The sequence below is a fragment of the Labeo rohita genome, chromosome 21 (assembly GCF_022985175.1).
Source record: "Labeo rohita strain BAU-BD-2019 chromosome 21, IGBB_LRoh.1.0, whole genome shotgun sequence".
NCBI classification, from domain to species: Eukaryota; Metazoa; Chordata; class Actinopteri; order Cypriniformes; family Cyprinidae; genus Labeo; species Labeo rohita.
Genome location: NC_066889.1, coordinates 29,764,340 through 29,792,070, shown reverse-complemented (window position 1 = coordinate 29,792,070; position 27,731 = coordinate 29,764,340). Strand labels below are relative to the sequence as shown.

Genomic DNA, 27,731 nt, shown 5'->3' with positions numbered 1-27,731 from the left:
TTTGATGTCAAGTTTGGATTACGGCGGTAACTTTTTCAACTCATAAGTGCTGGTTGCGCATATGACGTTTCTGTAGGCAGCGAACGGACACCTGTGCTCTGGATTCTCAGATGAGCAGGAGGGCGTGTGGACTCTTGATGGAAGATGTCTTTTGTGTCATGATATGAAGCACCAAATTAATGTCTGTCACCAGCACCTTCTGCAGCTGGAGCATGTGTGTGTGTGTGTGTGTGTGTGTGTGTTTGGGGCCACATGGCGCAGGTTGTTGATGTTGAAGTGGAGGGCTAACAGTGCCCCCTGGGGATGAATAACACTCTCTCTCGCTCTCCTTTCTTCTCTCGTCTCTCTCTCTCTGTTTCTCTCTGCAGCCGCACACCTGCACCGAGAGCAGAAGCATGACAATCTCATGCTTTATGTCAGTGGACTTCTGAAACGAGAGGAAGAATTGCTTTATAATTAGCCTGTCAGTTTCCACCAGTTTGACCCATTCCATCATCATCTGACATGTTGAAATTATCAAACTGATTCGTGCAATTTTGATCTGACGTAAATGTAATGATTTAAAGGGACATTAGCTAACTAAACAGTTGCGTTTGAGCTTGATCCATCCCTCACTTTGTTTACTGTCAACCAGTACTGTCTTGTATAAAGGTAAAAAATAGCAAAAAAGTACTGAAACAGTTGTATTAACCAACATTAAAACAGATTAATAAATACTGCAACAAATGTATTGCTCATTCATAGTTAATGCATTAACTAATGTTAACTAAGGGAACCAGTTTTTCTCCATATTTCAAATTGTGAATATTGTTGATAATTGTTCAACAAATCCATATGAAAACTGATTTCCCTCCAAAAACAGTGTCACTTCCTGTGGATGATGTCATAAAGAAAATGAAAAAGATTTTATATTAGGAGGGAAAGTGACATTGAGAACTTAACTGATCACAAAATAAAATATTTTACAAGAACATATTTACTAGGCACCAGTGAGATACTATTTTAGTTATTAAAATTAAAATGTTTTGTCATTTTTCTTTGTCTTTTTCATTATTTTTAGTTTGATTTATTGATGCATTTATTTTATAAAAATGTTATAATAAAATATATAAACATATATAATAATGTAATATAAATATGATATAAAATAAATATATATAATACGTTTTTTGTTTTTTTAGTAAAACATTGCCTTGGAAAGTAGCTTATATATTTCCCTGGCTAGAGTTAATTTAATTTAATAATTTTAATAATATATAATAAATATAATATAATATAATATAATATAATGTAATATAATATAATATAATATAATATAATATAATATAATATAATATAATATAATATAATATAATATAATATAATTATATATTTTTAATATATAAAACTATAATAACCTAAATTTATGGATAATTTATTTTTATTTTTTTTTTATAATTTATTATAATTTATTTTAATTTATCATAATTCTAAAGTTTTAGTAATTTATTTTGTGTTTGTATTTTTTTTTATTAATGCATTTATTTTATAATTTTTTAATAAATCATTTTTTTCTGTGTATTTTTGAAGGTTTCAGTTTTAGCTAACTATAATAATCCTACTAAAATATATATTTTTTTTTTATTTTTCAAATTTGTTTCATTTTTTATGATTTTAGTTAACAAATCACCCTGCTCGGTATTCAGTGTATGTGTGTGTGTGTGTGTGTGTGTGTGTGTGTGTGTGTACACATACATACACACACACACACACACACATTTCTTTTTTTTTCAATATATTTTTTATGGTTTTAGTTGTAGTTAACTATAATAACCCTGCTAGGTACTCAATATATGTATAGAAATATATATATATAGTAAAACTAAAACCTATATATATATTTATATATATATGTTTGGTTTTTGGTTTTAGTTTTAATATAATAACTATAATAACCCAAGTATATTAAATTACGATACACACTGTGTATGAGGTTGTTGGAAGTACTTAATCCTACTAACTATTCAGCATAACCAAACTCAACTAACACAAGTGCATCCTCTCATCCCGCACAAAAACAGTGGATTTGTGACGCTGTGCGAATCCAAACCGACAGCTATAAAACAGCAGTCAGAAGGAGCGGGAGAACGTGTGAACACGGGCGGACTGAAAGAAAGCCGGAAACGGAGCGAAAACAGCGAAAGAAAGGCCGTCTTCTCTTAAACAAATTCCACTGGCATCTTGTAGGTTTTTATTTGGCGCGTTTGGCCGCGGGCCGCATCTGCGGGCCAGCTGTTAGCGGGGGAGAGACGGGCCGCGCGCTCCACACCACAACAGCCAGCGGTAATTGCTAGTGCAGGATATTAAATGTAGTCGATGAAAATGTTTACTGGCGATGAATATGCATAACGATGAGAAGAAAATGGCAGCGGCAGATTAAAAAGAGAGGCAGCTTGTTTACAGGGAGACGAAAGAGAAAATAGGCGAGTGTGTGTGTGTGTGTGTGTGTGTGTGTGTGAGGAATGTTGCTTGGCCCGATGCCTGAAATAGGAGAGAGGAACCTTTGGGCAAGGCATTAGGGAGTAAAACAGATGGTTTGTGAACCTTTTATTAGGCAGAAAAAAAAGCATTAATCAAAGCGAGGCAGAAAATGGCAGCAGCTCTTTGTTGCAGCACTATTTTTTTGCTGGATTTGTTGTTTTTTGTTTTTAAAGGTGTTTCTGCGGCGTGTTTTTCTGTCATAGCTGTAGCAGCGACATGCAGCCGTTAATGATATACTGCATGTCTAACACACGTGAATCGAGTAAAACACTCGCGCAGCCGAAATATCATGTTCACATACACTGTGTACGGCTTATTAATGTTATCCAGACTATTCTCAAGTCAGTAAATACTAAACTTACAATTTTTAAAGATGGAAATTATGTCAGTATCTTGGAAAATGCAAATCTTTACTTCAATGCGATGTTTCGTCATGACTCCAGACGCAGTTTTGTTAACTAAAACTAAAAATTAAAATAAAAATTATTTATATTACTCAAAAAAATCAGAAATGAAATATACAATATAAAAAAACTTTAAAATATTTAATTTCAGTTGTAAAGGCAAAATTTTGTTTTAGTTAAAGTAATAAAAAAAAAAACAATGTTAAAACAAATAAAAATTAATCAGATCTAAATAGCAGAAACTAATAAAAATGACTAAAAATGTAATAATTTAATAATTAATAATAATGTAAAAATTTTGATGTGATTTAAATCAAAAAAATAAATTAAAATTGTAATAAAAATCTTAGTATTAATAAATACATTGACAATTTCAAAAATCTTAATACATGATGCTTGCATAGCATTTACAATAAAACAACTGACAACTTATTCAGAATATCCATATTTTTCATTTCTAATCTAAATGTTTCAAATAAAAAATCTTGTGAATACTGTTTTAATTGATGATCAATTTCTATTTTGTCTTGTGTCCTAAATATCACGTCATATCCTGTTAAAGTTTTTTTTTTTTTACTTCATTGTGATATTTTGTCATGTCTCCAGATGCAGTTTTTAAAAAAAAAAAAAAAAATAAAAAAAAATGTAAAACTAAAACCAGAAATGCTATAAAAATATATTTATATTATTTAAAATAAATGAAAGGTCATCAAAAATAAAATATTATATAAATATAAATATAAATATAAATATAAATATATATAAAAACGTTAACATTTTTACATTTCAGTTAGTTGTAAAGGCAAAATTTAGTTTTGGTTAAATTACAAAAAAGTTAAAACTAAATTAATCTAAATCTAAATTGCAGAAACTAATAAAAATAACAAAAAATGTAATAATTGTAACAGATGTTGTGATTTAACTCAAATTTAAAAAATCTTTAAAAATGTAGCATTATTAAATAAATTTCTATAATTTCAAAAATATTAATACATACTAAGTATGATGCTAAAATAGCACCTGCGCTAGCATTTAAAATAAAAGACTGACAATTTATTCAAAATATCCATAATTTTATTTTCTAATCTTAATGTTTCAAATTAAATATTTTCTTGTGAATGCTGTTTTAATTGATGATCAATTTATATTTTGCCTTGTGTCCTAAATATCACTACGTATCCTGTTAAAGTATTTTTTTTTACTTCATTGTGATATTTTGTCATGTCTCAAGAGGCAGTTTTGTTAACTGTTGTTTTTTTTTTTTGAAAATCTGAAATCAGAGGGTGCAAAAAATTCAAAATACTGAGAAAATCACCTTTAAAGTTGTCCAAATAAAGTTCTTAGCAATACATATTTCTAATCAAAAATTAAGTTTTGATATATTTATGGTAGGACATTTACAAATATCTTCATGGAACATGATCTTTACTTAATATCCTAATGATTTTTGGCATCAAAGAAAAATCGATAATTTTGACTTTTCGAATTAAATGCGACTTAAGACTGGTTTTGTGGTCCAGGGTCACATATTAACATTTCCAAACATTGAAAATGAACTTGCTGTCCTCACGCAACATGTTAATCCTTCACCAACTAGCTCTTTTTGAACAATCAGGTCTGATCTTAGACTACAAAACACACATTCATGTATTAAAAGAGTTTCTGCAGTGAAATGACCCACATCCACTTATTAAATATTTGATGGCAAGCAAAGCTTCTACAGACAAACTACAGTTATGATACAGTGGCCATCATCAGCTGACGACGGGCAGGTGTGTGTGTGTGTGTGTGTGTGTGAGCAGCTGCCTGAGAATCTCTTTGTCAGGTGTGTGTGTGTGTGTTTGTGGTTATAGCAGCACAGGAGGCAGTGCAGTATTATTTTTGTACCAGTCTACTGTGTGTGAAACAGAGATGACCTACTTTAAGAAAACAGCAGAATCTCAGAGTCCAGTTTTGCCGTTCACACCATGACATATCTAGATTGACACGGGAAAGAAAAACGCAAATGACATCTCACATAAAACACAACCTCTTATGTCTCAGCTGTTTCTCCTAGACAGCAGTGTGAACATTTTTGTCAGAAGAGATCTCCGTTACATCTCAAGATCTCAATATGAACTCAAACATTTCTCATTAAATGATCTGAGCTGCTCCACATTTATTCATTTTATGACTGTCTTATCTAACAATTTTTTTCAAATATGGATTCAGAAACATCGGAGACAAGATTTACTACTCCATTATGTGTTTTGACTCATAAAAGAGCAAATGTCTCAGTTGTTTCTCCTAGACAGCAATGTGATTAAATGGAAGCCTAACCATCAGATGTTACTCCTGAGATGTTTTTCTCAAGAGATCTCAACAGCGCCTCAAACCGCGCTCAGATCTGACAAGATCTGCAATCAAGTCATCAATATGAATATATAATTCAATATAAGATCTCAATATGAACTCAATCATTTCTCAAATTATCTGAGCAGCTCCACATTTATTCATCTTACTGTATGACAACTATCGACTCATTTGGGTTTTCATCTGTTTTTCCAATATGGATTTTTTTGACAAACATCCAAGACAAAATGTATACATATTGTAAAACCTCAATTTAACATCTTGAGCCATAAAAGAGCAACTATTGAGAAAAAAAAATCCTCCAGGTTTAATAGTTACCAATAATATGATTTAAATGTTATTTACTTTTATTTGTACTGTATGTGTATCTAAAGGTGAAACAGGATAGAAAAACACAACTGACTCTCAAATAAACAATTGCTCTCAAATAAAAACAATTTCTCAGTTGTTTCTCCTAGACAGCAACGTGAGATCAAATGGAGATGTACCCATCAGATCTCACTCCTGAGAAGATTTTCAGAAGAAATCTCAGTAATGTCTCAAACTGTGTTTAGATTTGCCAAGATCTGCAATCAAAAATCAGAGATCTCAGTATGAACTCAATCATTTCTCAAATCATCTGAGCTGCCCCACATTTATTCATCTTACTGTATGACGACTATTGACTGATTTGGGTTTCATCTGTTTTTCCAATATGGATTTTTTTGGAGAAACATCTGAGACAAAATGTATACAGATTGTAAAACCTTAATTTAACGTTTTGAGCCATAAAAGAGCAACTACTGAGGAAAAAAATCATCCAGGTTTCAACCAGCTGTCCAAAATAAGATTTCAATGTTTTTTAACTTCAAACAGGAAAGAAAAACACACATCTCAGTTGTTTCTCATAGAAAGCAATGTGAGATCAAATAGAGATCAAATGGAGACGTATTCATCAGACTCCTGAGAAGATTTTCATAAGAAATCTCAATCATGTCTTTAATTTGACAAGAACTGCAATTAAAAGTCAGAGATCTCAATATGAACTCAATCATTCCTCAAATGAGCTGAGCTGCTCCTTATTTATTTATCTTACCATACAACTATCAACTCATTTGGATTTTAATGGTTTTACAATATGGATTTTGTTGGAGAAACATCTGAGACAAAATGCATACATTGTAAAACCTCCATTACATTTTTTGAGCCATAAAAGAGCAACTACTGAGAAGAAAATCCTCCAGGTTTAATATCCACCAAAGAAATGTGGCTTAAATATTATGTATACTTATTTTTATGTGTATCTAAATTTGAACCGGAAAGAAAAAAAACAGTTGACTCACATAAAAACAATGTCTCAGTGGTTTCTCCCAGACAGCGACGTGAGATCAAATGGAGATCAAATGGAGACGTACCCATCAGATGTAACTCCTGAGAAGGTTTTCCGAAGAAATCTCAATAATGTCTCAAACCGTGCTTAGATTTGACAAGATCTGCAATCAAAAGTCAGAGATCTTAATATGAACTCAATCATTTCTCAAATGAGCTGAGCTGCTCCTTATTTATTTATCTTACCATACAACTATCAACTCATTTGGATTTTCGTGGTTTTCCAATATGGATATTTTTGGGGAACATCTGAGACAAAACGCATACATTGTAAAACCTCCATTAAATGTTTTGAGCCATAAAAGAGCAACCATTGAGAAGAAAACCCTGACTTTATGTGACTTAAATATTATGTATACTTAATTTTGTGTATCTAAATTTGAAAAAAAGCAATGTCTCAGTTGTTTCTCCCAGACAGCAATGTGAGATCAAATGGAGATCACGTGAAGACGTACCCATCAGATGATACTCCTGAGAAGATTTTCGGAAGAAATCTCAATAATGTCTCAAACTGTGCTTAGATTTGACAAGAACTGCAAATAAAAGTCAGAGATCTCAATAGCCGCTCAAGCATTTCTCAAAGGATCTGAGCTGCTCCACATTTATTTTTATTTGTATGTAATAAAAACTACATCTCAATCATTTCTCCTGGACAGCAATGTGAAAAATGGAGACAAACCCAGCAGATGTTTCTCTATTAAGTCTCTTAATCTATAAAAGAGCAACCTATGAGAAAAGGCTTAATATAAAGTATTATTTTCTCTTATGTGTACGGCATGGTTGCATTCCATTATATTTTAAATGGATTACTTATTCTTGTTAACGCACCTTGTTTATGTTTTGAAAGGGCAGCTTTTATTTGTACTTTTGTTTTTGCACATGATAAACCTGAAAATAAAGCACCATATGACAAGATGTCTGTCTCGGTGCGTTCGTACCTGTGGATTTCACCGCGTTTGATGCGTCGCGCCTCTCAGAGTTCTGATCCAAACAGGGCGAATGAGGGGGAATCTATTTGGATAAACATAAGAAACAATTATTCATAATTAAACATCACAAAAGCACACTGGCATATTCCTATTAGCAAAGCAATTTAAGCCATCTCGAACCTTGGCATTGCTTTAAAGTCTATTAGAAATTACAAGCTCAAATTGAATTTGGCTGGAGTTTGAACAGACCAACCTGCCAGCAATAAAACTGAGTTTTTTTCCCATTTAAAGTGATACACTTGTGTGTATGTGTGTGTGTGTGTCTGTCACAGGATACACGCCTCTCTCTCTCGTCCTTTTTCTTTGATGTCTTTCCCAAAATTCATTTCCTTCCATTAGATAAATCATTAAACGTCTCATTTACGCCTCCTGATTTTCTGCGACAAAAAGGCATGCGATGTTTATACGCGTTATTTCAAGATTTAGAAGGTGCACCTGATGGGAAATATAGAAAGCGCATACATTTACATGCAATGCATAAATTGTAAATGTATTTTAGACTCTATAATGCCTCGTTTCCAGTCATCCTTGTATTGTACAGCAATTTATGTATTCTGAGTACTATTCAAAGGTGCAGTTTTGCATTTAACACATTTATGACGTTTTTATTCAAATTGACTTGCACTGCATTTAAAGTATATATTTTTTTTCAATTCATGCATTGCCTGGGAACTGAACCCATGACTGTGGCATTGCTACCGACATGCTTTACTCTTAAAACAAGCAACAAATGAATAAAAAGTAGTAGATTCACGTTGTTTATTTTATATGGATTTTACTGTAAAATGTTGCATGATGAAGAAAACACACTTTTTAGTTTGCACGTTTCTTTACAATTCAGTCTATTTTTTTAGAAGTACTTCTTACAGCTGCAGTTTTCTTTTAAAAATCATTCTACATTTACATTTAAACATTTAGCAGATGCTTTTATCCAGATTGACTTGCACTGCATTCAAAGTAGACATTTTTATCAGTTCATGCATTGCCTGGGAATCAAACCAATGACCTTACCACTGCTAGTGACAAGCTTTCCTGTTAAAACAAGCAATAAAATAGTTAAAAAAACAAAAACAAACAAACAAAAAAAGTAGTCTGTTTTGTCTTTTTTTGTGTGTTTTTCATATGCATATCACTGTAAATGCTGCATGTTGCATGATAAAGGTCATAATAATAATAACAATAACACTTTCCAGTTTGTGCATGTTTTTTTTTTTCACTATTTACTCTTAAAAAAAAATAACAAACAACCAATTATTAAACTAAGTATTTCTTAAAGCTGCAGTTTTCTGTTAAGTATGATTCTACAATGCATTTGGAAGATGCTTTTATCCAAATGGACTTACATTGCATGTGAAGTATACATGTTTTTTGGTTCATGCAACCCCTGGGAATCGAACCCATGACCTAGGCATTGCCAGTGACAAGCTTTACTGTTAAAACAAGCAACAAATTGATAAAAATGCAGATATTTCATATACATATTATTGTAAAATGTTGCATGTTGCATGATGACCATAAAACACAAATTTCTCAAAGCTGCGGTTTTCTGTTACATTAATGCATTTGGCAGATGTTTTTTATTGACTTGCACTGCATTCAAATTGTACATTATCAGTTCATGCATTCCCTGGGAATCAAACTCATGACCTTGGCTTTGCTAGTGACAAGCTCTACTGTTAAAACAAGCAATATATTAATAAAAAAATACATTAACTGTCTATTTTAGTATATATCACATGCATATTGCATGATGAAGATCATAAACCAACACACACCTTACAGTTTGTGCATGTTTATTTACTATTCAATTTATTCTAAGTACTTCTCAAAACTGCAGTTTTGTGTTGAGCATGATTCAGCATTTAGATTCATGCATTTGGCAGATGCTTTTATCCAAATTGATTTGCAATGCATTGTTGTTTTTTTATACTATTTAGTCTATCTATTCTACTAAGTAGAATACTTTTAAAATAATTAATACAATCAACTATTAAACTGTTTCTCAAAGCTGCAGTTTTATGATTCTGCATTCATATTAATGCATTTGGCAGATGCTTTTATCCAAATGGACTTTCATTGCATTTAAATTATACACGTTTTTCAGTTCATGCATACCCTGGGAATCAAAAACATGATCTCTGCATTGCCAGTGACGAGATTTACGGTTAAAACAAGCAATAAATTAATAAAAATGCAGATATTTTACATGCATATTATTGTAAAATGTTGCATGATGAAGACCACAGAACACAAATTTCCCAGTTTGTGCATGTATCTTCTCTATTCAGTTTATCTATTTTAAGTACTTCTCAAAGCTGTTAAACACATTTACATTAATGCATTTGGCAGATGCTTTTTACTGACTTGCATTGCATTCAAATTGTACATTATCAGTTCATGCATTCCCTGTGAATCAAACTCATGACCTTGGCTTTGCTAGTGACAAGTTCTACTGTTAAAACAAGCAATAAATTAATAACAACACATTCACATCTGTTTTCATATATTTCATATGCATATTACTGTAAAATGTTGCATGATGAAGATCATAAAACCAACACACACACCTCACAGTTTGTGCATGTTCTAAGTACTTTTCAAAGCTGTGATTTTGTGTTGAGCATGATTCATCATTTACATTCATGCATTTGGCAGATGCTTTTATCCAAACTGACTTGCATTGTATGTATAGTATAATGCATTCCATGGGAATCATGCATGACCTTGCCACTGCAAGTAGTTTACTGTTAAAACAAGCAACAAATTAATACAAAAATGAATTTTAGATTGTCTATTTCAGTATATTTTATATGCATATTACTGTAAAATGTTGCATGTTGCCTGATGAAGATCATTCACACTTCCCAGTTTGTGCACGTCTCTCGCAGCATGTAGCCGGTGTGCTGCTCAGGTTAGTTTTATTGAGGCTTTATGATCCTCGACCTGCTGTTAGACTCATAAAACACAAGACGGAGGATCCTAATTACAGCAGAATCAGAGACAGACAGAGAAAGCGTCTCTCTCATTGTCAAGCACACGCCATCCGATCATCGATCAACACAGACTCTCAGAGAATAAATATGGATGAACATCTAATAAACTCTTTCCAGCATCGCATCAGTCCAGAGTTAACCGGGTCAAAATCTGGTACTGAGCATCTCCACATGTGTCGACGTCACCGGCGATAGATCTGTAAATGCGACTCATATGTGTTTGAAGATGTTGAAGGAACTGGTTTTTGTACAAGTGATCAATCAGGTTTAGAGTTCACAATCATCCTCCATCACACATTTATTCTGTCTTTGCTCATCACGTCAGGAAAAGATCTTTCGCTCTTACTAGAAACCAGAAAAACAGCTTCATGAAGCAGCAATTCTTAATTGAGTTGGAGAAATGCAGCATTGCATCAGCTGCTCACCCATGGATCCTCTGCAGTGAATGGGTGCCGTCAGAACGAGAGTCCAAACATCTGATAAAAATATCGCAATAAACCACAAGTAATCCACACCACTCCAGTCCATCAGTTAACATCTTGAGAAGACAAAAAATTAATTAATCTATCATGAAGGCATCTTTAACTTTAAAACTGTTGCTTCTGGCCAAAATATGAGTCCATAATCCATAGTCCACGCTTTTGAAAAAGTTGTCTGGTCTGAATCAGAAGAGAAATCTGTACAGATCAAGACTTTTTCACTGGAGGAAGTGTTATGATGGATTATGGACTTGCATTTTAGTTAAAAATGTCTTAAAGCATGCAGCTTTTGTCATCTCAGGATGTTAACTGATGGACTGGAGTGGTGTGGATTACTTGTGGATTATTGTGATGTTTTTATCAGCTGTTTGGACTCTCATTCTGACGGCACCCATTCACTGCAGAGGATCCACTGGTGAGGCTGATGAACTGACTAATCAAATTAAAGTATTTTGGCTTAACTTTGTCTGTTACTTCATAGAATTTTGTAGAAATCATCAAAACACTGACTTAATATAAGGAATAGTCTGCCCAAAAATTTAGTTTAAAATGTAGTTTATTGACATTAGATGAAAAGGTGCTTATCCTTAGCCCATCCAAGATTAGGACAAGTTTTTTTCTTCATCAGATTTGGAGAAATATATAATTTCATCACTGTCTCGCCAATGGATCCTCTGCAGTGAATGGGTGCCGTCAGCCCAAACAGCTGATAAAAACATCACAATAATCCACAAGTAATCCACACCACTCCAGTCCATCAGTTAACATCTTGACAAGACAAAAGCTGAAACAAATCCATCATTAAGACATTTTTAACTCAAATGCAAGTCCATAATCCATAACACTGCTTCCTCCAGTGAAAAGTGGTCTGGTCTGAATCAGGAGAGAAATCTGCACAGATCAAGCATCGTTTACAAGCCAAAACAGCTCTAAATTAGATCGACGTTTTCACTGGAGGAAGCCTTTTGAATTATAGACTCGTATTTTAGTTAAAAAAGTCTTAAAACATGCAGCTTTTGTCTTGTCAAGATGTTAACTGATGGACTGGAGTGGTGTGGATTACTTCTGGATTATTGTGATGTTTTTATCAGCTGTTTGGACTGACGGCACCCATTTACTGCAGAGGATCCATTGGTGAGACAGTGATAAAATTATTCATTTTTCCAAATCAGACGAAGAAACAAACTCATCCTAATTTTGGATTGGCTAAGTCTAATGTCAGTAAATTAAATTTTAAATGTAATTTTTGGGTAAACTATTCCTTTAAGTCATTGTTTTGATGATTTCTACAAAATTCTATCAAGTAACAGACAAAGTTAAGCCAAAATACTTTGATTTGATCAGTCATTTCATCAGCCTTACCAATGGATCCTCTGCAGTGAATGGGTGCCGTCAGAATGAGAGTCCAAACAGCTGATAAAAACATCACAATAATCCACAAGTAATCCACACCACTCCAGTCCATCAGTTCACATCTTGAGAAGACAAAAGATGCAAGTTTTAAGACATTTTGAACTAAAATACGAGTCCATGATCCATCATAATGGACTGTAAATGATGCTTGATCTGTGCAGATTTCTCTCCTGATTCAGACCAGACCACTTTTTTTTTTTTTTTTTTTTTTTTTACAGGAGGAAGCAATATTATGGATTATGGACTATGGATTATTTTGGCTAGAAGCAACAGTTTTGAAGTTAAAAATGCCTTCATGATAGATTAATTTCTTGCAAAGACACAGCTTTTGTCTTCTCAAGATGTTAACCGATGGACTGGAGTGGTGTGGATTACTTGTGGACCATTGTGATGTTTTTATCAGCTGTTTGGACTTTCATTCTGACGGCACCCATTCACTGCATAGGATCCATCTGTGAGCTCAATGCTCAATATTAATGTCATTGTTTTTCTAACAATCCTGCAGCCCTATTTCTATTATAAGTGCTTCACTGTACAGTTTCTGCTTTATATAAAACGACAGAGAACCAAAGACGTATTTTCTATAGTAATCAACATTGCTCAGAGAAATAGTCAGCGAATCCAGACGGTTTCTTTAATCACAGCAGTTTGCATACGCTCGCTGTTTGTTCAGAGAGCGTCTGACAAACACTAGCATTTCTGAGCATTTACAGAGATATTCTCTGACAAACACAGATGTTTCCAGTGACACATCTGCACATGATGAAGCTCCACCGCTGGAGTTTATTTCAGTGGTTTCTGAAGCGCGTCTCCTCTGACACTTCCGAGTTCCCTCGGTTTACCTGTGTGGCCTCGACAAATAACACAAGACGCGGCACACAAATGAACGAAATCCACAGATCGGTTACACAAACAAGCACTGTGGCTTGTTTACTGACAGATCTCTGCCCTGAGTGTTTGTTAAAGGTCAGCGGGAGGTTCTGATGACACTTGGTCGAATTCAGACTCCGTTTTGCGGTTTTATTCTCAATCTGGAGCCCTAAAGGAATATTATTTTGCTCAGGTTGCTCAGTCATTGCTCAGGAGACTTTATGGAGTTATGGACTTTATGAAGTTAATTAAACATGATCTTGCTCGTATTATTTATATCTTTGGTTATGCATGTAATATCAACGTACTGCAATGTAAAAATGTAAACATCTATGAATGCACAAATTTATAGACTTGCAAGATTTTATGGATTCTTTTTGGAGGTTAACAAAATTGAATTCATGGAGATCATCTATTCACTTTATATATATATATATATATATATATATTTCTAACAAATTAAATAAATATGATTAGCTACGATTAATCTTAAAAAAAAAGTAAATAAATTGGAAAGGAATTATTATTTTTTTTTACTTTATTTTTTACTCTGAACTGTAAGTTTCAATGACAGTTTGTGAAAGACTTCAAATCCAATCAATTTGAACATATTTTTTGAATATAATATAAATTTTATGAATAAATTTGTAAGTAAATATCTTTATGACAGTTAATATCTTAAAATATTTTTAAAGTATAGAAGTGTTCTTAAATTTCTCATTAAAGATTTAAAGATCAATTCTGATGAGAAGAAAAAAAAACACAAACAACTTTAATCAACAAGGAAGAAGTTTCTCAAATATTTTGTTCATTTATAATTCAATGCCATAGCAGCTATCACTTCTCTATTCATGGCAAGAGACAACTGAAAAATATAATTAAATAAACAGAATTTAAAAATGACTAAAATAAATAAAAATAAATAAAACTTTTATAAGAGGTTTTTAAAGTTGCTAACAAATCTAAACCTTATTAATTTCATGCAAATGTATAACAAATGATACAATTATTATGTATTATTAATATTATTACTTTTAATAGAATGACATATTACACTGATTTAAAAAATTTAAAGTTAACAGTTATATGACATCAACATATTGCAATTTAAATCTTTAAACATTTTTGCATGTACAAATTTAGAGACTTGCACTATTTTATGAATCCTTTTTGGAGGTTAACAGAATATTGAAATGCTTTAAAGTATATTATAACAAATTAGATCAAATAAATATGATTAGCTATGATTATCTTATAAAAAATTATAATATATTAATTTTAAATTGGAAAGGAATTTCATAATAAAAATGGCTTTATTTTCTTTGAAGTAAGTTTTAATGCCAAATAATTTGTGAAAATGACTTCAAATCCATTTTTTTTTTTTATTTATGAATAAATTTGAAAAATTTCTCATTGAAGATTCAATTTCTCTACATTATTTAAAGAGAGAAATTAAGAAATTATGTGTTATCAGCTACCATGACTACATTAAATGACAAGAAACAAGTGAAAAATAGAAACAGTCTAAAATAATTATTATTTTAATTTTTAATAATAATAATAATTTAAAAAAAAAAGTTTTTAAAATGTAATAACCAATCTAAAACTTACTGACTTCTTGGAAATCTATAGTATATTTATAATAAATGAGATAAAATGATTGTGTATGATTAATATTAAATTTTAAATTTTAATTTAAAAAAATTAAAATTGCTTAATATTCTAGTCTGAACTTACACTTCAATGAAAATTAAACTGCAAATAAATTTAAATCCAAACAGTTTGGATTTAATTTATAAATAAGTTTGTCAGTAAAATGATCTTTTAAAAGGTTCTTAAATTTCTTATTGAAGGGCAAATTCTAATTTCTTAACAGTTTTGATAGTATAAAGCATATTTTAGCTCATGTGTTTCTAAAATACAGAAATGTAAAATTTTACATAATACAAACACTGTTAAAATATTCCATGTAGCTTTTCTGCGTTGTCATTGAAGGTAAATGCACTATAATTATATAAGACTTAACATTAGCAAAATGCTTTAATATAAAAAAAATAAAAAAATCCACACATCAAGAATTTCATTGCAAGTACATAAATGGTAGCCCTAATCTACAGTACAAAAAAAATGCACTTTATAGGTCTATAAAAGCAATTAATATGAATACTGAAAGCTGATAAAATCTAAGATTTGTAATAGATCTCATCAAGATTTCTTTCCAGTGTGGTTTTCTGTCAACAAGCTTCACAGAGCAGAAACACTGAGAAACTCTAGAAGTTCCCACTGGAGCAGAACTGATGTTTGTCACACATATGAAAGGGGAATATGAATGTATGTGTGTGTGTGTGTGTGTGTGTGTGTGTGTGTGTGTGTGTGTGTGTGTAGGCGGCTGGTGAAATGAGGTGTCACTGAGCACTTACATCCCTCCATGGTGCCATGAGCACCTTCACAGGGCACACCTGCACACACACACACACACACACACTCGTAATGACCCGTGTGTGACTGTCCTCCCAGCTGGTGCTCCCTAAATAGGCTGCTCCTACAAAACCAGTGACCCCAGCACCTCCTCTCCTCTCCTCCCCTTTACAACACAACACACACTCATGACCTCCTCCTCACACACACACACTCGCATGTTTACTTGGCTATTGAAATAGACACTGCATATAAATTTATATACAGTGCAGCTAGTTAAAAATACTGTAACATTACCTACATCACAACCCCAGCAGAAAACTCGGCATTTACAATACTTTTTCACTGTTCTTACAAAAGGAATTTTTGGGTTAGTGGGTAAATTGGTTTAGTTCACTTATAGGTGCAAATCTGTACCCAAAATATGGTCAAGTAGGCACACACATAAAATAAAATAAAATAAAATAAAATAAAAATAAAATAAAATAAAATAGACTAAATTTTACAATTAAAAATAAAAAAAACACTTATTTAACATAATATTTACTCAAAATGCAAAAATAAATAAATAAATAAATAAATAAAAATAAGATAAACACAGATTATTCTTCAACAAGGCTATTATTTGGAATGGACAACAGGCCAAATTAAATTTTCAGATAATCTTATAATTATAATATAATATTATAACTACTGTATAGTTATGTAATCTATAACTACTTAATTCAACAGAAAAAAAAACCTTAAGCTAGTGTCACTTATAATTAAGATTTATAATTATTTATAAGATATAAATAAGATTTATAATTAATCAAAACTGAAAAGAAGACCATGAAAAGGCGTAAAAAAAAATATATATATATACATACATACATACATACACACACACATACATATACACACATATATATATATATATATATATATATATATATATACACACACATACATACACACTCACATATACACATATATATATATATATATATATATATATAAAATTACTAGAACTATTTACAATTTAAAAAAATTAAATTCTAAACCAAAATATTGACAAACACAATGATTTTGAAGTAAACCTGTCTTTTTTTGTTTCAAAAACAAAAAATATATACCAAATATCAAAAGATATATTTGCTGTGAAGTGTAAATAAAAATAAACATTATTTCAGATAGTTGAATTTATTTTTTATTTTCATTTAGTTTTACTTTTACTTTATATACTAAACTAACAATAACTAATTAAAATGACAGACAATAAAATGACTAAAGCATTATTTAATTACAATAAAAATGGAAAATATAAAAATATTGCTAAAATATTGCTATAATGTAGTATGTCAACTATCCTAAAATAACAGTCAATCAAATACAATTAATTAATTTTTTATATAAAAATTTATATAATTGTATTTCTGTGCTTCAGAATCATTTGAAAACTATAAAGAAAACTTTAAAAAAAGATATAAGTATAAAAAAAATAATAACAAGTAATAAATATAAAGAGTGTTTAATTCTAGAGTGCTAAAATTAAACTAAAAAACTTAAAAAAAAAACGAAAAAAAAAAAAAAGACAAAAACACAAGACAATTACTAAAACTAGCTCAAATTAAAATATTAATTCAAAAATAAAAATTGTAATACCATTGGTACCAAAACAACACTGTGTTTTGTCTACAAGACTTAATGTAAATGTTGTTCTCACAGTTTCACGTGTGACTTTCGTTCTCCGTCTGATGCAAACCACAGGCTTTGAATCACAAACGCTCAACAGGTTCTGCAGGAAACCAACGGACACGGGACGCTTCGTTTACAACAGGAACACGTGTAATTACATAACGCTCACATCCACACAAAAGTGCCATTTCATCGCAATTACAGCCTCGTTTTCAGGTCTCTGAAAATGAACGATTACGGAAGACGGTCGTGTGCGCGCGTGTTAATGGACGGGACGGTTGCGTTGACCTCGTCGCAGGTGCGCGAGCATCTCTGACGCTGCTGGGGTCAGTTAACGAGAGAAAGCCAAAAAAGATAAAACGCAAATAAAATAAACAAATAACGGCAGCGATTCCGACAGCTGCCAATACATCACTTAGTGTTTGCTGCTTTGACTTTTAGGGCGACAATCCGAAGCTGCCAAATGCGTAATTAGGACGTCTGATTTTAACGGACGGCCCGTTTAAACACGAGCTACGGTTGAAAGGTTAATTACAGCCGCAGACCAAATCAATGGCTATTACCACGCGACGCCGATGGATTCTGATTAACGTGAAACGGTTTCTGCTCGTCATCAAAGCATTTTACTCCAACTATACGGTCAAAGAGACAACTTCATAGCTTTCTCTGGCAGTTTATGATTCAAAAACAATTATATAACAAATCAAATGATACATTTGCTGTAAATAAAAAACAATCAACTATTTGTGCATAAAAAACACCTCTTAACCATAGATAATTAATATAATTTTAACAATTAAACCTTCCACTTTAAATAATGTTTTTAATTTATTTAACTTAATTGAAGCTGTAAAACATTGTCATTGCACAAAAATAGTGTTAGTCTTTAAAATTAATATTGATTCATAAGTGTTATTTTAGTATTATTTAAAATATTATTATAGTTTTTATCAACATTTTGAATTATTTCATTTTCCTTTTTCATTGCAATTTTAATTCATGTTTTAGTCATTTAATTGTGTATTTTTGTGTCATTTTTATTAAATAATGTTTAATTTATTTTAAACTTAATTGAAGCTGTAAAGCATTGTCAGTTGGGAATGAAAAAAAATGGTTTTCGTTTTTAAATTAATTAATATTAATTCATCAGTGTTATTTTAGTATTACTTAAGGCATTATTATTGTTTTTAATCAACATTTAGATTTTTTTTTTTAAATTCTCAATTTTCATTGCAATTTTAATTACGCTTTAGTCATTGTACTGTGTCATTTTGTCATTTTTATTAGTGGTTTTATTTTTTTATTTATTTCAGTTTTAGTTATTTTTGTACACTAAGGTAAATTAATAAATTTTACCTTTACACCTCTAATTTTAACTCATGTTTTAGTCATTTATGTGTTTTTTATTTTTATTTTTTGTCATTTTTATTAAATGTTTTTAATTTATTTTAAGCTGTAAAACAATTAATTTATTTAAATTAATTAATATTAATTCATCAGTGTTGTTTTAGTATTATGTAAGACATTATTATAGTTTTTAATCAATATTTTGAATGTTTTTTAATTTCCCATTTTCATTTTCATCTAATTTTAATTATATTTTAGTCATTAAATTGTGTACTTTGTCATTTTTATTAGTTCTAGTTTTTTTTTAATATCTTTCATAAATTTGAATATATATTCAGTTTTTGTTTGCTTTATTGCATATTTTGATTGCCTTTTAAATACACATTTTTATTATTTTGAGTTAAAATAAATAAAAATGAGAAATGCTAGCTGAATCGCATTTAAGTTTATTAATATTTAATGTTTATTAATTTATTACTTGAAATAAAAACATTAAATAAAATAAAGTAATATTAATAAGCTAATTTTATTTTAATTTTGTTTATTTTCATTTAATTAAACTTAATGTGCTGAAATAAAATGTAATAAAAACTATATAGACATAAAAAAATATTTAAAGAAACTACAAAATTACTAAAACTTTAAATAAAATAAAAATATAAAAATAAAAAACTCAAAATATTAACAAACACTATTAATACAATGCTAAAATAAAACTTGTCATTTTTATTGTTTCAAAAACAAAATTATATACCAAATACGTAATCATACAATTGCTGTAAATAAAGTCTAATTAAAGTGCAATTAAATGACATTAAATTAATTTTATTTTTTATTTTTATTTAGTTTACTTTAAATGTACAAAGTCAAGAATAACTAACAAAAATGGCAAAAATATAATAAAATGATTAAAACACTATTTAAAATTGCAATAAAAAGGGAAAATATAGAAATAAAAATACTCAAAATGTTGATAAAAACTATAATAGTATGTCAACTGTCCTAAAATAACACTGTTAATCAGATCAAATGTATTAATTAAAATTATTTCATATCATATTTCTGTGCTTCAGAATCATTCCTGTTTTTGCTCATCACATTACAGCAAGAGCAAAAAAATAAAAAATAAATAAAAATTCTCCACCAATGCTCATCATTACATTTAAAAACGATCGCATTTAAAGTTATTGCAGTGTTGGGCGTTATTAACACACACATGAACAAACTGAGACTTGAACGCTCAGCAGCACATCTGATCTTTCTCTTTCGTAATAACCCAAGCAGCGTCCTCCTGCAAGAGAAATTACACGATATCCATCCAGACCTATTTAACTGCATGATGGATGCGTCCCATCAAACGCAGCCCAAACCCTCTGACCTTTCCATTCAGCTGAGGGTTGCACGCGATTGCAGCAGGTATGACGACAGGACGGAGCTGTGTTTTTAACACGGGTTTGTTAGGATCAAACTCTTTCAGTTCTTGGACTATTTGTGCTCATAATGGGAACAAACGCTGGATATTAGATCTGGAAACTAAAGTGCAAACGCACACATTCGTACACATGCACACCAGAACGCTCGGATGAAGCATGTTTTGATCTGCAATTTTCTTCATCAGTATTTTTTCTCTTGATTTTTTAAATGTTTTTTTTTTCTATTGTTGACACCTGTAAAAAAAAAAAAAAAAAAAAAAAAAAAAAAAATATATATATATATATATATATATATATATATATATATATAAACTAATTAAAAATATATTTGCTGTAAATAAAAGTAAACTTATTTCAGATTTTTTTTATTTTCATTTTGTTTAACTTAATCAACAATAACTACATACAAATTGCAAAAAGACAATAAAGTAATTTAAAGCATTATTTACAATTGCAATAAAAATATATAATTTTTTTTTTTTTTTTTAAAAAAGGTGTCAAAAATTACAAAAAAAAAAAAAAAAAAAAGAAAAAGAAAAAGAAAAAATACTGATGGAGAAAATTGTGCTAAAAATGATTTTTCTTTTGTTGATTGTTAAAAATCTGAAAAAGTAATTGAGCTCAATCATGATTACAAACTAAAACTAAATCCATTAAAAAAAACATTAATAAAATTAACATTAAATGAAATAATAAATAGTAAAATATTAATAAACTTGGAGTATCTCATTTTAATTTATTTTAACTTAAAATAATAAAAACTATATTTATAAATATAACAAAATATGCTATAAAATAAACAAAAACTGAAATAAAATGAATAAAATAGTTTAAGAAAACTACAAGTAATAAAAATGACAAACAATAAACATTAAAATTACTATAATTAATAACACTAATTAAATTTACAGGTTTAATGGTTAAACTTTTAACTAAAACTATAGATATTTAAATAAATAAAATAAAATAAAAGACACAAAAGCCTAAAACATTAATTAAAATTTGAGTTAAAAAAAAACCTACTAATAAAAATGACAAAACAACACAAAGTGACTAAAACAGTAATTAAAATTAAAAAGAAAACAGAAAATTAAATATTAAAATGGTCATAAAAACTATAATAGTATTAAAACAGACAGACAGACAGGACAGACTCAGCCTGTGAAGCGTTCAGACGGCATTAACACACACGATAAGCTAATAACTCCACGCTCCCAACGCGTCAAACGCGCGCAAAGTCTTTCCGATGGTTATCGGCGAGAAACACGAGGAAGACAGAGAAAGAGAATTGAATAGGAGAGGAGAGGGGGTGAAATCACACATGCGAACGTGTGTCATTGAAGCCGTTTTCCTGATAATCGCAGCGGTGCGCGTTTTGACAAGTCAAATGTGTTACATTTTACCCAGAGTGCAACGCTGCAGCCGGAGTGTGACAGCTATGCAAATTACAATCGTTTGATCCGACACACGCTCCTCAACGCCAGAACAAAACCAGACCTCGTTTGGGTTTTCCTCTGTTTTTCTAATAAGGATTATTTTGGAGAAACACATTGAAATAAAACTCTATCGAGTCTTTTGAGCCACAAAAGAGCAACTGTTGAGTCCTGCAGATTTATTATCTGACCAAAATATGATTTAAATGTATTATTTTCTTTGTGTATGTGATGCATTCCATCATATATACATTTGTAAATGCATTATATGGTTTATTACAATTAAATCTATTTTAGGAGAAACATCTAAGTTGTTGTCCATGAAGTTTCCTGAGCTATAAAAGATCAACATCTTAGTTTTAATGTGAGATATCATGTCGTTGTATTTATGCACTGATACGTATTTTGGTGAAACATTGCAAAGAAGTGATTTCTTCTACTATTTATTATATTTTTGATTACAAATATCTGAATATTATTAAAATTAAGATACTTTATAGAAGTTTTTTGTTTGTTGCTTTGAGAATTTTATCAAAATGAAATGAGTTTGTTTAAAATATGCAATATAAAAATATAAAATGCAATTAAATATGCAAAATCAAGTTCAAAAGGAGGTTAATTTTTGATCAGCTTCTCAACAAATAAAACTTTATTGTAAATTTTGCATCTCAAGTAAATGCATCTTGATCTAAAACAAGACTTGGCAATAAATTGCAATTTTTTGCAGAGCACATTTTTAAGTAAACTCTTATTATTTGACAATAGTGCGATAAGTCAGATAGATGATGCAAACAAAATTTTTTGACCAGATCTGCATGACTATAAAACTAAAACAAACAAAAAACATTTAATGTTAATTGTAATAATGCTGAAATACAATACAAATATTATATAAATATAAAATAAAAATATATAAAATATAAAAATATATTGTACTACAGTAAAAATATTTTATTTTAGATAAAAAATATTTAATTTAGTAAAAATTATTTTTATAATAAATATTAAACAAATAAAATTAACTTCAAATACTCATAAAAACTATAATGCACTGGTATTTAATTATTAATTATTATTATTAAAATTTTACAGAGATTTGTAGATGGTCTTGCCTACTGGTTAAATAAAAAACTGTTATTGTTTGACATAATTAATGACAATAGTGCAATAAGTCAGGCAGACAATGCAAACTTTTTTTCTTTTGGCCAAATCTGCATGACTACAAGATGTTTTCATTTTTCAAAAATAATAATATTAATAATAATAATAATAATAATAATAATAATAATAATAATAATAATAATAATGTTAATGTTAATTTAAATAATGCTGAAACAAAATACAAATATATAAAATATAAAAATATTTTATTAAAAATTGGGTTAAAAAAAAAAAAAAACTTAGTTCAGCAACATTTGATTTTTTTTTTATTTAAGTTGAAGCACTAAAATAATAAATAAATAAATAAATAAATAATTGTTTGACATAATTAACAACAGTAGTGCCAAATCTGCATCACTATAAATCAGAGATATTTTCATGAACTTAAACAAATAAAAAAAAAAGTAATGTTAATTGAAAAAATTCTGAAAACACAAATATTATATAAATATAAAATAAAAATCTACAAAATATTAAAATATATTGTACAGTAAAAATATTTTATTAAAACAAATGGGTTAAAAAAAAGTGCTTATTTCAGCAACATTTGATTTTTTTTTAGTTTAAGATGAAACACTAAAATAATTAACAGTAATTAAATAAATAAAATGTTTTCAACAAATAAAATTCACTTCAGATATCCATAAAAACTATAATGCACTAGTGCTTTTTTTTATTTTATTTTATTACAATTTTACAGAGATTTGTAAATGGTCTTACCTACTGATTAAATAATAAATAAAATGGTAATTCATAACAAAGCTAAATATAATCAATAATAAATGATATGAAAGCAAATATTACTCACTTTTAATAGTCGTGTAAATCTAAAACAACCATACTTTTGTATCGTTGATATACGATTTTTGTTAAAATGTTACATTAGATTTATTATTTCATTTTAATGTTTAGTAATTGTTTATTTATTTATTTATTTTGTTACAGAGATTTGTGAATGGTCTTACTGGTTAAACAAACAAAATGGTAATTCATGATAATGCTAAATATAAAAGATATGACGTAAAATAATATGGATATTATAATCATATGACATATACTGTATTCTATATTTGTACAATTACTAAGAGCAAGTAACGGATTGAATTAAACATGCAATTTTTAAGTAGAAAAACGGAAACGCTATTTTCTTGTAAAACATACTCTAATAATGTAAGTACGAACTCTCATAAAAGTAAACTTCTGGTTTGTGGGCCGTCTCTTTAGACTAAAAGTCATTTAGCAAGAATCTGTCGCGTTGACCTCGGCGTGACTCGGTCCCGTCCTTGTTTTCCGGCGTCGGGGCGACGGCGTATTACGAAGCGGCGTGTAAACACACAGGTGGAGCGTCGGGGCCGCACAGGGACATCTCAAACTTAGAACTACAGAGGGAATCTCATATATTCAGACAAGAGAGGTTGTGTTGACCCGATCGCATTATTAATGAGAGCGCGGCTCTGCGTCGCGGACACACGTTTCGCGCTGTAAAGGTGAGCCTCTTCATCAAAGGGAACGTCACCCCTCCCTCCGCTTTGGAGCCCGTCCAGAAATGACAAAAACATCCGTCCGAGGAGTTGCCGGAATTACTGAATTAGCATCGCCTTCAAGTTTCGCCCCGTCCCCGAAACTCCCCCTCGCCGTCTGTCACACGCGCGGGATTATTATTCATTAGAGCGTGGCGTTCGGAAAGACTGCTGACACCCGCTCTCTACCCACACTGCACCGGGTCACTGAGTGGCGTCCCTACGGTAAGCAGGTACAGACACGCGGGCCATCTGCTTATCAAACACTGACATGTCACAAACACACGCTAACCACACACCCAAACCACTGGATAGAAACGCACACAAACACATACCTGTTAGTGCTCACACCGAGACTTAAAGGAACAGTTCACCCAAAAATGACCGTAAAAAGGTTGACGGTAGCCATCGACTTCTATAGCATGGAGAAAAACACCATGGAAGTCAATGGCTACCGGCAACTGTTTGGTCACTAACATTCTTTAAAATGTATCGTTTATTGTTGAACTGAAGAAAGATGACAAAAATGTCATTTTTGGGTCTGGAGTTACATTATGTTTCACTGAATCATCAAGACGTTTCCCGTCCAACAAGCAGAAATAAAAACAGACTGAAACAAATTCAAACTCTCTGGTGCCGTTTTTGTCATTTTGGCCAAAAAAAAAAAAAGTTTTGGTTTTTTAAGTATTTTTTACTTCATCAGAATGCTACAAAATTGGTAAAGGTTTGTATTTGAACACGTTGTACTGTTTGCAGTTAAACATGATCACACTGGAAAAGGTCTTTTTTTTTTTTTTTACTGAAACTACTTTTTTGGTTAGATTCATGTTTCTGGAGAAATATCTGAGAAACTGGAGACTTTCATTTTTTCACTTTTTGCTGCCAAAAAATAAAAACTTACTAACTAACTAAAATAAATTAAATAAATATATAGATAATTTTTTTTTTTTTTTTTTTTTAAATTATGTATATATATATATATATATATATATATATATATATATATATATATATATATATATATATATGTTATTTTGTTATTTTGTATCATTGATATATGCTTTAGTTTATTTTTATTTGAGTTAAAGTTTTAGCAATTTTGTTGTTTGTCATGTTTTTTTATTGTAGTTAAAGTTTTAGTAATTATGTTGTGTGTCATGTTTTTGTTTTTTTTTACATTTCAGTAAAAGTTTTAGTAATTTGTTTTTGTCATGATTTTGTTTTTTAAATTTCAGTTTTAGTAATTTTGTGTGTCATGTTTTGTTATTTTAGTTAAAGTTTTAATAATTTTGTGTTTTTTGTTTTTTTTTAGGTAAAGTTTTCATAATTTTGTTCTGTTTGTCTTTTTTTTCTTTTAAATTTCAGTTAAAGTTTTAGTCATTTCGTGTTTGTCGTGTTTATTGTTTTAGGTAAAGTTTTAGTAATTTTGTTGTGTTTGTCATGATTTTTTTTTTTTTAAATTTCAGTTAAATTTGTAGTCATTTTGTGTGTCATGTTTTTTATTTTTAGTTAAAGTTTTAATAATTTTGTCATCTTTGTCGTGTTTTTTTGTTGTTGTTTTTTAAGGTAAAGTTTTTGTAATTTTGTTCTGTTTGTCTTGATTTTCTTTTAAATTTCAGTTAAAGTTTTAGTCATTTTGAGTTTGGTGTGTATGTTGTTGTAGGTAAAGTTTTAGTAATTTTGTGTGTCATTTTCTATTTTAGTTAGTTTTAGTAATTGTGTTGTGTTTGTTGTTTTCTTGTTGTTGTTTTTTAGGTAAAGTTTTAATAATTTTATTGTGTTTTTGTCATTGTTTTATTTATTTATTTATTTTACAGTAAGGTTCCATTTCTTAACTACTAGTTAAACTAACAATGAAAAATACTTCTAAATCATCTATTAATGTTATTTGATGGACCTGAGCAAACATAAATGAACAATGAATAGCTGTATAGCTTTTTATTAACATTAACAAAGATTAATAAATACTATAAAGATGTAATGATCATTGTTAGTTAATGCATTAAATATAGGGAACAAATGAAACCTTAAAGTCTTATTTTCATTTATTTAGTATTATTATTTATTTTTTCATCTATATGGTTTTTCTTAAGTTTCAGGATTTTTTTTTTTTTTACTTCATTGACTATAATTATTTTAGCACTAATTTAGTTTAAAAAAAAAAAAAACACTATTTTAATTTTTTTTTTTTATAAAAATGTATTTTATTTAGCTATTTGCCAAGGCAACATTTCTCGTTTTTTTTTTTGTTTGTTTATTTCAGTTCCTGTGTGAATGTTTTCACCCAGTTTCACAGACAGTTAAATTAGCAAGTTTAAGTAAATTTTATAAACGTTCCTTAGTTTAAAAAAATAAAATAAATAAAAAATAAAAAATAATCGTAAGATCAGTCAGTGCAAGTTTCTTTCAGTTGAAACGACTCAGACTTACATTTTAGTCTAGGATGAGACTTAAGCCTTGTCTATCCTAAAATTGTGAAAATGGAAATGAAAAACTATAGTAAAACAAAAGAGTTTAAAGTTTACCTGCATAAAGTTGACCTCATTTCCACTAATCAGCAGTCAGATTCACACAGAAATGAAGCAGATTTTCTCTCATGCATCTATTAAAAGAGTGATAACAGTTTCAAACGATGTATTATTCAATGCATTGTAAATAAAGCGCCTGATAAATAAATAGTTATTTAATCCACACATAAAGACGACATTTACAAAAGAACTTCCTTTTAATGGCCTTTTAAATGCATAAAATATGATATAGTTTCCAATAGTTTACTTTTTAGTAATCCCACACATATTAAAACCTCCTGACCTGAACGTATTCACACACTTGAGTTTCTCATTTATTTACCTGGAATCTTGAATGGCAGAAACCTTCAGCAGTACTGTACAGACGTTCCTCCATCAGGGCCGAAGCTTCAGCGTTTCACAGAACTGATGCGGTTTCTGAGGTCAAAGCTCAGCAGTCTGGAGATGGGCTGCTTTTATTCGCCGCTAATGGCGTTTGTCAGTCTGTGAGTGAACAAAAGCAGCGAGAGAAGTGTTATGTCACGTTCTGTCTTCAGTCAGCGCTCAGTGTTTGTGTATTTATAACAGCCACTTCACCTCTGAACTCTGAGCTCAACAAACACTGCTCAGCTCACTAAGTTGGATGCGTGGACTGGACTTGACCTTTAACCTTCAATTCAGCACAGTGTGTGTTTGATAGTATTTCATTTAGGCATATGATGTGTGTAACTACTTAAATTCAGCCTGTAGAGCGTATTACGTTTTATAAACTAAGCATCTTCAGCAAAATCTAAATAAAAAAACCTCTTAAACTTTTCTGAATGCAAAAAAGGGTTAATTTTCTCTT

General features: G+C 30.0%; 1 long non-coding RNA gene across 1 annotated transcript; it reads right to left on the bottom strand.

The window, feature by feature from the left end:
• On the bottom strand, positions 1-27,324 carry LOC127152338 (uncharacterized). Its single transcript, XR_007825067.1, has 6 exons — positions 27,228-27,324; positions 26,903-26,979; positions 7,583-7,655; positions 6,599-6,748; positions 4,845-4,900; positions 1-427 (listed from the first exon to the last, which is right to left on the bottom strand). It is a non-coding gene; the product is annotated as an uncharacterized LOC127152338 (long non-coding RNA).
• Positions 27,325-27,731: the final 407 nt, after the last annotated feature.